The sequence below is a fragment of the Salvia hispanica genome, chromosome 1, assembly GCF_029641045.1.
Source record: "Salvia hispanica isolate PSC_SH4W2 chromosome 1, Shi_PSC_v1, whole genome shotgun sequence".
NCBI lineage: Eukaryota > Viridiplantae > Streptophyta > Magnoliopsida > Lamiales > Lamiaceae > Salvia > Salvia hispanica.
Genome location: NC_142692.1, coordinates 47,248,249 through 47,261,257, shown reverse-complemented (window position 1 = coordinate 47,261,257; position 13,009 = coordinate 47,248,249). Strand labels below are relative to the sequence as shown.

The 13,009-nt window shown below is 42.4% G+C and overlaps 1 long non-coding RNA gene across 2 annotated transcripts; it reads right to left on the bottom strand.

The window, feature by feature from the left end:
- Positions 1-237: 237 nt before the first annotated feature.
- On the bottom strand, positions 238-2,700 carry LOC125223801 (uncharacterized). 2 transcript variants are annotated; one of them, XR_016136363.1, is made up of 3 exons: positions 2,273-2,700; positions 987-1,052; positions 238-448 (listed from the first exon to the last, which is right to left on the bottom strand). It is a non-coding gene; the product is annotated as an uncharacterized LOC125223801 (long non-coding RNA). The 2 variants fall into 2 exon arrangements; XR_007176781.2 differs by lacking the exons at positions 238-448; positions 987-1,052 and adding an exon at positions 1,508-2,027.
- Positions 2,701-13,009: the final 10,309 nt, after the last annotated feature.

The following is a 13,009-nucleotide window of genomic DNA, read 5'->3' as shown; positions in this document are numbered from 1 at the left end:
AAGTCGTTACTAACACATCCCTAGAATCCTATGAATTTAGTTACACATAATGTAATAATCTAAACACATAGATTGAAGGAAAATCAATAGGAACATAAAACTAAAGCTAATAAAATCCGTAGGTGTCACGACCGCACTTTGCTAAGGGTAGCAAAGCCGGTAAACCGTGACTAGGGGTGGGAAATAAGAGGAGGGGAATAGAAAGGGGATAATAATGACCAAATATTCACTTAGAAATAAAGGAAAACAACTTCAAATTAACTCTTAATCACCAGAACTTGAATGTAAATCTTACTTTTCAATAAATAATTATCAGAGTATAAAAGAACAATACGCAGCGGAATGAACACGGTCACATGTATGGAGACATGCACCTCTGAGAGCCTCTGCTTAAAATATAATGAAAATCATAAACTCTGCTCAGCATTCCCCACCGTCACTGCTCAACCTGCACATTTAGAAATATATGCAGGGCTGAGTATAAAAATACTCAGTGAACACATTGCCGAAATATACATACATAAAATGAAAATGTTGTCATGTCATCACAGTAACACTCGAGAGTTTTCTCTTAAAAGGCCCGAGCTTACTAAATTCTTTGTGAGCTAAAGCTCGACTGATCAGTCTAAGTTCTTTCTGTACTTTTGCCATATCGGAACACCAGGTGCCGTGGAGATGGTGCTCTCCCACGGTCACCTACATCTTTCTCCAGCCGGGGAGGTGGCCACCTCCCAACGGCCTCCACTATATCATCTTTGTGCCGTGGAAGGTGGCCACCTTCCACGGTCACCCGTGTACACTAATCCGAGTAGGGACACCACCCTCACTCGGACCCGAATTCGATTCTTACGTTCCAACCAAACAGATAGGCTTCATACACATAAAACAAATAATTTATGGCAAGACAACATTATTTGTATAACTAAATATCATCTCAAAATATTTGACATTTTATCCACATTAGTATGTAGGATAGAAAAGTTCACCTCATGCGTTTAAATTCCGTTACTTGAGGTTCTTTACTCCTACCATCACTTGCTCGTAGAGATAGCCTTTTGAAAATAAAAACATATACTTAATCAAACTCAAGGAAAACATCTACTTAGAATGCATGCATCCTAATTAATCTCTTTCTATTCTTCGTTCTTTCATAGGAAATTTATGAAACTTTCATATTAATTAAGTCAGGAAATTTGATTAAAAGTAATTCTTTGTTAGACTTAATTAATTATGTGACTTAGAGAGCGTCGTCTCTCTCTTTCTTTCCTTCTATTTCCTTAGCGGCCGCCCAAGGCGTCGCGGGGCGACGCTGGTCGGCCCTGCGCACCTTCGATTTCAAAATCTTCCATCTTCGGGAACAAAGTAAATTATCCAGAGAATTTTAATTTACCACTTAATCGAGCTCCAACTCATCTCCACGATTAACTCTTCGCTCTATGTAATTTAATCGGCCCAAACACTAATTTTAATCCTTGTCCATAAAAGACCATTCTCATTAACAACAAGAAATTAAGTAGCCCCTTTATTTATTGTTATTATTCACTATCGGCCCCCTTATCTAATTTAATTATGTAGTCCACTTTAATTCTTGAAAATCCTTTGGCCCAAACAAAAACAACTAAAGTGGCCCAACCAAAGTGTTTCACCAAAAAATTTCTCCACTCTCCCTTCTCGGTCAACTTCTCTCTCTCTCTATCCCCTTCATTCCATTTTCCCCAAATTCATCAAATTCTTTCCTACATCAGAGGCGGCGCCTCCACTCCTTTTCTTTCTCCGGCGAGTTCGTCGCCAATCGCCCATCCCTCCACCGTCATCTCCTCCGGCCATCGTCGCTGTTCTTGCTGCTCGCCGACGCGGGGCCTCTTCGAGCGTTCGTGGGGCAGCAGCAGCAGCGCCGTCGGCCACTTCTCCTGCTGTCCGCTGTGTCACTCCCGTTGGCGCTTGAGACGGCCGAAGCCGCCGCCGCCGCTGTGTCTCTGTCGTTGTTCGACCGTGGACAGGATAGAGGTTCTCCGGCGCGCGGTGAGCTGTTGTGCAGTTGGTCAGTCGCCGGGCAGCCACAATCCCATATCTAAAAGCTAAGTTCTTCCTTTATATTTTAGTAAACTTCTATCTAGATTTTGATTAACAAGGAGGAGCTGAAAGCTTTAAATTCATGCTGAAGTTGCTCTTGTGGTTTATGAAACTTCTTATGTGATTGTTGGTTCCGAAAATTAAAATTTGTCTATTAGATGATGATTCTTGAAATAAAAGAAGTGGGATTAGTGATTACCTTAGGTTGGAAAATTGTCTTTGAAAAGAGAAAAAGAAAGAATTCTTTTCTCTAGCTCTCGATTTCTTTGAATTGATCAACTGTGATGGAAATTGTAGTATAGCTTGGAGATGACAACGAGAATATGATGGTGATTTGTTTTCAGGCGGTGGGGGAGGATTTGGCCGCTTTGTGAATGACACGTGGAGTTGGGGAGTTATATTGGGCTGCCATATGCATGAAAGAGAAAGATGAGAGTTGGGCCTTCCATGATGACTCCATAAATTTAAGAAGTGGGCTGAGATTTAATTTATAGGTCCACACATGTACACTTTTAATTTCTTGAATTCCATTTCATAGTATTAGAGATGTATAACGTTAGTTAGACTCGTAAAATCAGAAAGTTTGGTTCCGTTAGTGTGACCATATGCTCATTTATTTATGACATTTCACCTACTAGAATTATAATAATTTATATTATTCTTTAATTCTCTTTTTTTGGCTAAACATTTGATAACATTTTGACAAAGAAAAAGAAAAAAAATATTGAGATATTACATTCTACCCACCTTAACAAGATGAAAAAAGTTGGGATGTTACAGTAGGTTGAATCCTTGTCGTTCTCGATGTTTTTGAATCCTTCTTCAACTCTTTGCACAATGAAGTACTCTAGCTTTTAATCTCTTGAAATTATGTTGCAAAAAGAGGATCTCATTAATGAAGCTTGATGGTCTATTTATAGGGGAAAGTCACTCCTCATCCAAGAAGGAAAAGACCTGCAAAATATGGTAAATCTTAGAGAGAAATCTAGGTTAAATTTGATTCGCCGCTTTTCACGGCGGGCCGCCGCATGATCTCCGGCGGTCGCCACGCGTGCCTCCTTAGTGGCGGGTGACATACTTGGATTTTACATGGTTTTAGAGGGTGGTTATGTATGAATTTGATCATATTTTGTCTATTATTGGACATGTTTATATCTACTTCTCTATTATGTTGTTATGTTGACCATTTTGTTAAGAATGTGTAGAAAAATGTACAAAATTTGTGGATGTGCAGCAGTCTTGCTTTGAGACAATATTTACTAGAGATTTTGAAGTCCAATCAGCCCATAATGCATATCATTCTCTTCGTCTTTGAAAGAGCTTCGCGTGGTATCCTGCACGCCTCAATCGGAGTTCGGTAGAAAAAGTTAAGGCCGTTACAAGAGCACTGCGCTATCTAGAAGCTTACACGCGGCCGGGTGAATTATTACACTGTAAATTCACCTGGCCGGGTTCTGTAATTCTGCGCGAAAATGGCCAGAAAGGGGTCGAAAATTACCACCCGGCCGGGTGAATTTTGCTCTTTATAATTCCACTCGGCCAGGTACGCTATTTTGGCGTATTCTTTTGCCAAAAACGCAATTTTTTATGGGAGATTAAAGGAAAAATGCCTAGGGTTAAAGAGGATTCAACACTTACTGCCTCCAACACTCACACGCACCCCCAAGAACACCTTTGAGAGAGGGAATTGAAGATTGTTGGAATCTATGCCGGTCAATGGACTTTGACCAAATAATAATTTCAACGAGACATTTAATTTTGTGAAATTAAATGATATAGCGTCGATTTACGTCCGGAGTAGATGACCGTAGTATATTTATTTTCTCAAATCCGATTCCCGGTGAGTGAGAAATAATAGATTAAAGTTGTGCAAAATTGCAAACTTAATGAGCTATGAGAGAAGCTTAGGGAATAATTAAGAGAGTTAATTATCCCATATTGGAAGTTACAACCTTATTAAACTAGTATTTAATAAGAAGGATTATTACATGTAATAATTATAGTAGACTAAGATGGGCTGTAAGAGCCCACACGCTCGCACACGCGCGCGCCGCGTGCCGCGAGCCTCGAGCCTCGAGCCCGAGCCCGAGCCTCGAGCCCGAGCCCGTGCTCGTGCTCGTGCCCGTGCCCTTGTCCTTGGACTTGGACTTGGATCTTGGCAATTGCTCTTTGGGTGGTCTTTGGGCTGTTCATTGGGCCTGGTCGTGGGCTTGGTGCTTGGGCTTGGCCCAAGGCTAGTGGGTCTAGGGTCTAATTCTTTTTAGACCACCACCGTTTCCACGTCAGCGAGCCAAGCGGGATGACACCTTGCCAGTGTGACGCGGTAAGCCAACGTGGCTGACACGTGACAATCCACGTCATGACCGAATCTAGAAGCATCTAGATTCAACCTCTCTAGCTCTGAGCGTGTAACGGCTCGTAACGCCCGAACATTACAGCTCGTAACCGACGACCGTTACGGTCTGACATTGATGACAGCCATCAAGGCTGCGTTGACCCCTACATTGGACTGAGCCTATAAATAGGCTAGCCATTCTAGCATTTTATACACAAAAACTAGAATCCACTCTGCATCATACACTCTCTCCTCCCTCTGCATTGTTCTTCTGTCGAAGCTCTGTCCTCTCCTCCATCCAGTTCGCTGGAGCTCTGTTGATAGCCGTGCTACTTCACCAGAGACGTAGCCGTTTTATCTTTGGGGACGAAACGTCAATCCGAAGAGCACTACTGGGGCGTATCTCGTCTTGCGAAAAGAGGCCTCCTCGACTCGGCTATTTCCTTTTCCTACGATTTATAGTTTCGATTTCCATTTGTAATTTTCGTTTTAGTTCTTTTCTGTATTCCTTCTTGGGTTGTATTACGCCCGGTTATCTCTTGTAACTCCATAAAACCAACAATCGCAAGACGAGATATAACTTGCTTTTGAAGGGATTTGGACCTAAAACTGAAACTAAAACTTTCGAAACTTTAATCACCTTTGCTGGAGATGTCGACTGAATCCAATACCGCCGCTGCCACCAATCCGACCACCACCGCCGCTATCATTTCCTCCACCATGGCATCCACCACGATGATGCCAACTCCTGGGCTCTATCCATCTTCATCAACAACCCCTTGGGTGTATACTAATACCCAGGGGCTCACTGGTGGATCTACCTCGAGTGGGTCGGTTGGTTCCACTTTTAGTGGTTCCTTCGGATCCTTTAATGGATCGAGTGTTGGGGCCTTCGGGTCTCACACGAATGCTAGGACCTTCGAGTCTCACGCGACTGCTGGGGCCTTCGGGTCTCATGCGAGTGTTGGAACCTTCGGGTTCAGCATGGGTATTGGCTCCTTCGGGACCAGTGCGACCATGACGGGCTCTATGCCCAACATGAATGGTGGGGGGCCTATGCCCAATCATGTTGTTGGCTCCTTCGGGGGAAACTTGAATGGTTCTTTCCAAGGACCAAGTGCGGCACCGTTGGCACCTAGAATGATGCCACCCGCCGAAAAACCACCTAAATTTTGAGGAGCTGACTTCAAGAGGTGGTATCAAAAGATGTTGTTCTACTTGACAACATTGGGCATCGCCAACTTCCTCATGGAGAACGAGCCGCCCGCGCCAAGTGATCAAGAGACAAGTGTTGAGGTCATGGCGGACTATGAAGCATGGCGCAAAGGAGATTATCTTTGTAAAAAATTTATTCTAAGTGCATTAGATGATAGTTTGTACAATGTATACTCCCTTGTAACCACATCAAAAGAGATGTGGGAAAGCCTAGAGAAAAAGTATAGTATCGATAATGCTGCAGGTACTGAACACGTTGTAGTATCCAAATTCACGGACAACAAAATGGTCGACTCTAGACCGGTCATGGAACAAGTTCAAGAGTTCCAAATGATCATCCACGGACTCGCGGCTGAAGGGATGAATTTGCCCAACAACTTTGTACGGTGCATACTTATTGAGAAACTCCCTCCTAGTTGGAAGGACTTTAAGCACTATCTCAAGCACAAGCGAAAGAAGATGAGTCTTGAAGACTTGATCGTGAAGCTGCGCATTGAAGCGGATGTGTGCAAGATCGATCTAAAGGCTAAGGGCTTTAGCCCACTTGATGCCAAAGCCAACTTGTTGGAGCGGGGCGGACCCTCCAACAAACGCCCCCGCCCAAATCAGAAAGACAAAGGGAAGGGCAAGCAGCCTGCAAAGAAATTTGAAGGCGAGTGCTACAAGTGTGACAAAATTGACCACTTTTCCAAAGACTGCCGCAGCAAGAAGAAGAAGCCGGCAGCCCACGTCGTTGAGAAAGAGTTCAAGGACTGGAATGAAGATGACCTCGTTGCCGTGGTCACTGAAGAAGTTAACATTGTTGACAACAAGGGCGGCTGGTACATCGACACCGGCGCTACTGCTCATGTTTGCTCAGAGAGGAGCAAGTTTGTCTCCTACACTGCTGTTGAAGGAAGGAAGATCAACATGGGGAATCAAGCATCGTCCGAGGTCCTCGGCATTGGCAACGTGATTCTCATGATGACGTCTGGCGTCACTATCACTTTGAAGGATGTGCTGCATGTCCCGGACATCCGCAAGAACCTAGTGTCAGGATCAATACTAGTTAATAAGGGGTTTAAACTTGTATTCAAGTCTGATAGGTTTGCTTTGTACAAGTTTGGGAAGTCCCTCAGAAAAGGTTATGTAACCGACGGACTTTTCAAGCTTAGTGTGGCTACGTGCCTTGTTCTAAAGCCTTTGGCTAACAATAATAATAAAGCATCTACTTCCTCTTATTTGACCGAGTCTTCAAATTTGTGGCATTGTAGATTGGGACATGTGAATTCAAAAGCCGTGAAAAGATTAGTAAATTTAGATTTACTAAAGGCAATTGATGTGGATACCCAAGACAAATGAGAAATATGTCTTGAGGCTAAAATGACTAAGTTACCGTTTCACTCAGTTGAACGAAAAACGAAACCCCTTGAACTAATTCACACGGATGTACGTGATTTAAGGATGGTGCAAACTAGAGGTGGTAAAAAGTACTTTATCACTTTTATAGATGATTGCACAAGATATTGCTATATCTATCTTTAAAGAAGTAGAGATGAAGCAATTGAAGCGTTCAAAAATTATAAGAACGATGTTGAGAATCAACTTGGTTGTAAAATCAAAGCGATTCGAAGTGATAGATGAGGCGAGTATGTAGCCCCGTTTGAGGAGTTATGCAACGCAAGTGGTATAATTCATCAAACAACTGCTCCATACTCACCACAATCTAATGGTGTAGCATAACGCAAAAATCGAACTCTAAAAGAGATGATGAATGTGTTGCTACTAAGTTCAGGATTACCCCAGAACATGTGGGGGGAGGCTATTTTGACTGCCAACTATATCCTAAACAAAATTCCACTCAAAGAAAAAGACATCACTCCTTATGAGTTATGGAAAGGAAGGAAACCATCATACAAATACCTCAAAGTGTGGGGGTGTTTGGCGAAAGTGATGGTTCCCCCACCCAAAGAAGTCACAATTGGACCTAAAACGGTTGATTGTATCTTCATTGGATATGCACTTAACAGTAGTGCATATAGATTTGTTGTTCACAAGTCTAAAATATCGACTATTACAGTAGGAACAACAATCGAGTCAAGGAATGCCGTATTTCTCGAAAATACGTTTCCTTGCAAGGACAAAGAAGAAGTCCCAATCAATTCTGAGACAAGAATTGAAGATGAGGCCACTAGTTCTAAAATAGTGTATGAAGCCACTAGTTCTAAATCTGCGGATGAAGAGCCTAAATTGCGCAAACGAGTGAGGCCTGATCCAAGTGATGCAGTACTAAGACGTGGTAGTAGGGTCAGAACACCAAAAACATTTGGTCCTGACTACATTGTTTTTATGTTGGATGAAGAGCCAACGTCAATAAAAGTAGCATTCGATGGCCCAGACGGGTTACATTGGAGAGAAGCTGTTCAAAGCGAAATTGACTCAATTTTGCTAAACCACACTTGGGTGTTGGTTGATTTGCCCGAAGGTGCCAAACCTTTAGGGTGCAAATGGGTGCTTAAAAGAAAATTTAAGGCTGATGGAACAGTGGATAAGTATAAAGCCCGATTAGTTGTAAAGGGTTTTAAACAAAAGGAAGGACATGACTTCTTCGATACCTATTCACCTGTAACGAGGATTACATCTATCCGAGTGCTTCTCGCGATTGCTGCGTTGCACAATCTAGAGATTCATCAAATGGATGTTAAGACTGCGTTTCTAAATGGTGAATTAGAGGATGAAATCTATATGGAACAACCCGAAGGGTTTGTAGTACCTGGATAAGAGAAAAAAGTATGCAAACTCGTAAAGTCCCTATATGGATTGAAACAAGCGCCGTTGCAATGGCACTTGAAGTTTGATAATGTAATGTTATCAAATGGTTTTAAAATCAACGAGTGTGACATATGTGTCTATATTAAAAGCACTGATAACAGGTACGTTATAGTGTGTCTTTACGTTGATGACATGTTAATCATGGGTTGTAACACTCAAGTGATTAACGAAACAAAAGCCATGTTAAAGAGAAACTTTGACATGAAAGACATGTGTCTAGCCGATGTAATTCTTGGAATGAAAATTCTAAGAACATCCGACGGAATCATCTTAACCCAATCTCATTATGTTGAAAAGATATTGAAGAAATTCAATGCCTACGATGGCGCGCCGGTTAAGACTCCAATTGAACTTGATGTTCACTTGAGCAAAAACAAGGGCAAACCCGTTGCACAAGAAGAATATGCACGGATCATTGGGTGCATTATGTACTTAACTAATTGCACTCGGCCGGACATTGCTTGTGCCGTGAACAAGTTGAGTCGTTACACGAGTAATCCAAGCAAAGAGCATTAGAGAGCTCTTGTAAGGGTTTTGAGATATCTAAAACATACTCAAAATCATGGGCTATATTTTTCGAGATACCCTCCGATACTTGAAGGGTACTGTGATGCGAATTGGATATCCGAAAATAAGGACTCACTTTCAACAAGTGGATACGTCTTTACTATTGGGGGTGGTGCTGTCTCGTGGAAATCCACGAAACAGACATGTATAGTTCAACCATGGAATCAGAATTCATAGCTCTAGATAAAGCCGGGGAAGAAGCCGAGTGGCTTAAGAATTTCCTTGAGGATATTCCAGGTTGGCCTAAGCCAGTGCCACTGGTGTTGATTCACTGTGATAGCCAAGCCGCTATCGGGAGGGCGAACAATGGCTTCTATAACGGTAAGTCTCGACATATTCGTCGACGACATAATATCATGAGACATTTGATCACAACAGGCGTGATTACAATTGACTATGTGAAGTCAATAGATAATCTAGCGGATCTGCTAACCAAAGGGTTAAACCGTGATCAAATGAATAAGTTGCTAGTGGGAATGGGTTTGAAATCCACAAACTAAACAATTGTCATAGTGGTAACCCAACCATGATGACTGGAGATCCCAAGAACTTGGTTCAATGGGAAAACTAAGCTATGAGAGTTCGTGTGAAACACTCATCTACATCTATTCCCTAAAGAGCAATAGAGTGTTGAAAACTTGCCTTGTGGTGAGGATAAGTCTATGACTTTTAATGATTCCTAAGGATCTCAAGGAGATTGAGTTCTCAAAGAGACCGAGTAGGGCAAGATACTCAAGTAGGAATCACCTATGTAAGTGTGAAGTGTGGTCGCTTCATATTACACACTTATGAAACCAAAGTGGTGTCCAAGGCCGCAAATGACACAAAACGTGAGAACGGATGAGGTTAAGGTGTTTAAGTGTTAACACCATTGTCTCGGTGCACGCCGTGGGGGACTAGTTCAAAGCATCGCGCTACTAGGCCGCCTGTGTATCCGATGGCGCTGACTATGGAAGTTTCAAAGCTAAAAGTTACCTATCCTTATGCTTATATACCTCTCGAGGGTTGAGCTTGTGTCTGCATGCATATGTATTTGGCTATTTCCACTCATGTGGGGGATTGTTGGAATCTATGTCGGTCAATGGACTTTGACCAAATTATAATTTCAATGAGACATTTAATTTTGTGAAATTAAATGATATAGCGTCGATCTACGTCCGGAGTAGATGACCGTGGTATATTTATTTTCTCAAATCCGGTTCCCGGTGAGTGAGAAATAATAGATTAAAGTTGTACAAAATTACAAACTTAATGAGCTATGAGAGAAGCTTAGGGAATAATTAAGAGAGTTAATTACCCCACATTGGGAGTTACAACCTTATTAAACTAGTACTCCCTCCGTCCCGCTTAAGATGACATGTTTTCCTTTTTAGTTTGTCCCATCTAAGATAACACATTTCCTTTTTTAGTAACTTTCTCTCTCCAATTAATACACTCAACCACTTTTTCTCACTCCTATTAAAATATCCATCTTTCTTTATCTCTCTACTTTAATACTTACACCCACCTTCTCTCTCTCATTAAACACTTTAACCAATAATTCCTAAAATCTCGTGCCTGCTAAGCAATGTGTCATCTTAGCCGGGACGGAGGGAGTATTTAATAAGAAGGATTATTACATGTAATAATTATAGTGGACTAAGATGGGCTGTAAGAGCCCACACGCGCGCACACGCGCGCGCCGCGTGCCACGAGCCTCGAGCCTCGAGCCCGAGCCCGAGGGCGCACCCGTGCTCGTGCTCGTCCCCGTGCCCGTGCCCGTGCCCGTGCCCTTGTCCTTGGACTTGGATCTTGGCAATTGGTCATTGGGTGGTCTTTGGGCTGTTCATTGGGCCTGGTCGTGGGCTTGGTGCTTGGGCTTGGCCCAAGGCTAGTGGGTCTAGGGTCTAATTCTTTTTAGACCACCACCGTTTCCACGTCAGCGAGCCAAGCGGGATGACATCTCGCCAGTATGACGTGGTAAGCCAACGTGGCTGACACGTGACAGTCCATGTCATGACCGAATCTAAAAGCATCTAGATTCAACCTCTCTAGCTCTGAGCATGTAACGGCTCGTAACGCCCGAAAGTTACAGCTCGTAACCGACGACCGTTACGGTCTGACATTGATGACAGCCATCAAGGCTGCGTTGACCCCTACAGTGGACTGAGCCTATAAATAGGCTACTCATTCTAGCATTCTATACACAGAAACTAGAATCCACTCTGCATCATACACTCTCTCCTCCCTCTGCATTGTTCTTCTGTCGAAGCTCTGCCCTCTCCTCCATCCAGTTCGCTGGAGCTCTGTTGATAGCCGTGCTGCTTCACTAGAGATGTAGCCGTTTTATCTTTGGGGACGAAATGCCAATCCGAAGAGCACTACCGGGGCGTATCTCGTCTTGCGGAAAGAGGCCTCCTCGACTCGGCTATTTCCTTTTTCTACGGTTTATAGTTTCGATTTCCATTTGTAATTTTCATTTCAGTTCTTTTCTGTATTCCTTCTTGGGTTGTATTACGCCCGGTTATCTCTTGTAACTCCATAAAACCAACAAAGATTAAAGACTTCCAATCGGAAGATTGAAGTTGCCATTCCATAGATTCATTCTCACAGGAGTACCTTAATCTTTTCTCCATGTATTTCATAGAATCTTTTGTTTTGAACATGGTTTTTATGAAGAACATGAGTAGCTAAACTCTATTTTGTAGAATTCTTGGTGATGATGCATTGATTTCATAGTTTTTATCCAATTAATTTTGTTTTTACCTTGCTCTTGTAGTTATTTTGTTTTCATACAATTGCTTGATCACCACTTGATTGTGTAGGATTAATTAGATTAATCGGGAGATGAAATAATTAATCTGGAAATAAGAATAATTCACACCTTAATGCAATAAAACTCGGGAGAGTTGAGGTTTTGAGTGAGGTCTTTGACCTAATCGAGCTTTTAGGAGTTAGGGGTTTTAGGATTAGAAGGGGACTTCAATCTTAGCACCTATTCTACAGGTTTCTCACCTCGGGAGGGGGTTTAATCTATAATTGTGGTCGACTTAGTAACTCTATAGACATCAATAGGTAAGGCAATTAGATTGGATAAGAGCTTGGAATTGTGCATCGGATCCTTGAGTTCTACAATTTTCTCCATATTATCTTTTCACTTCATGTTTACTTGCTTTTATTTATTTATTTGTTCATTATATGCTTTTCGTAGTGTTAGAACAAAACCAAACATTTCCCGATTCTCTAGATAGTAGTCAATATTTGTTCGTGATAGTTAAGTTGATACAAATTAGTTTCTGTGGGATACGATACTCTTGCTTGCTAATTGCTACACCAGCCTCGTACACTTGCGGGTATCACTTGTGTTCAAATAAGTTGAGTCAAGTTTTTGGCGCCGTTGCCGGAGACAATTTTGTGTCGTTAGAGCTTAATATCGTGATAATAATTGAGATTACTAGTCTAGATTTTATTTGCTTTATTTTCATTTTCATTTTCATTTTATTTTTTTAGTTCTCTAATCTTGGTGTTTCTTTTCTCAGGTTGTATGCGCACTCGTTCTAAAGGTCCACCTTTAGAACCCATCGATCCCGAGATCGAAGCATCCAACAGGAGGAGGAACGCCCAGAGGAGGTTGAACCAGAGGATCCGCGTATCTTCACCGGGTCATAGGCGTCCACCATCCCCCGTTCAGAGAACTCCAGTACCTATTCCTTCTCCACCTCCGTCACCTATACAGTACGAGCATAATTCTCCAATCCTAATGGAGAACAATGAGAACAACAATGAGGATCCAGTTATTCGTCAACTCCGAGATTAGATGGCCAACATGCAGAGGCAGTTGGATTGGCGGAACGCGAGACCACCAGTTCAGCCCATGCAGAACTTGTATGCATATAGACGAGTTGCTAATCCACCAATCAATAATGTCGGGATTGCGGCCAACAGCTTTGAGTTAAAGCCGGGATTGATAAACAGGGCAGAAGAACATGCATTTGGTGGAACAGGTTCGGAAGATGCCAACAAGCATTT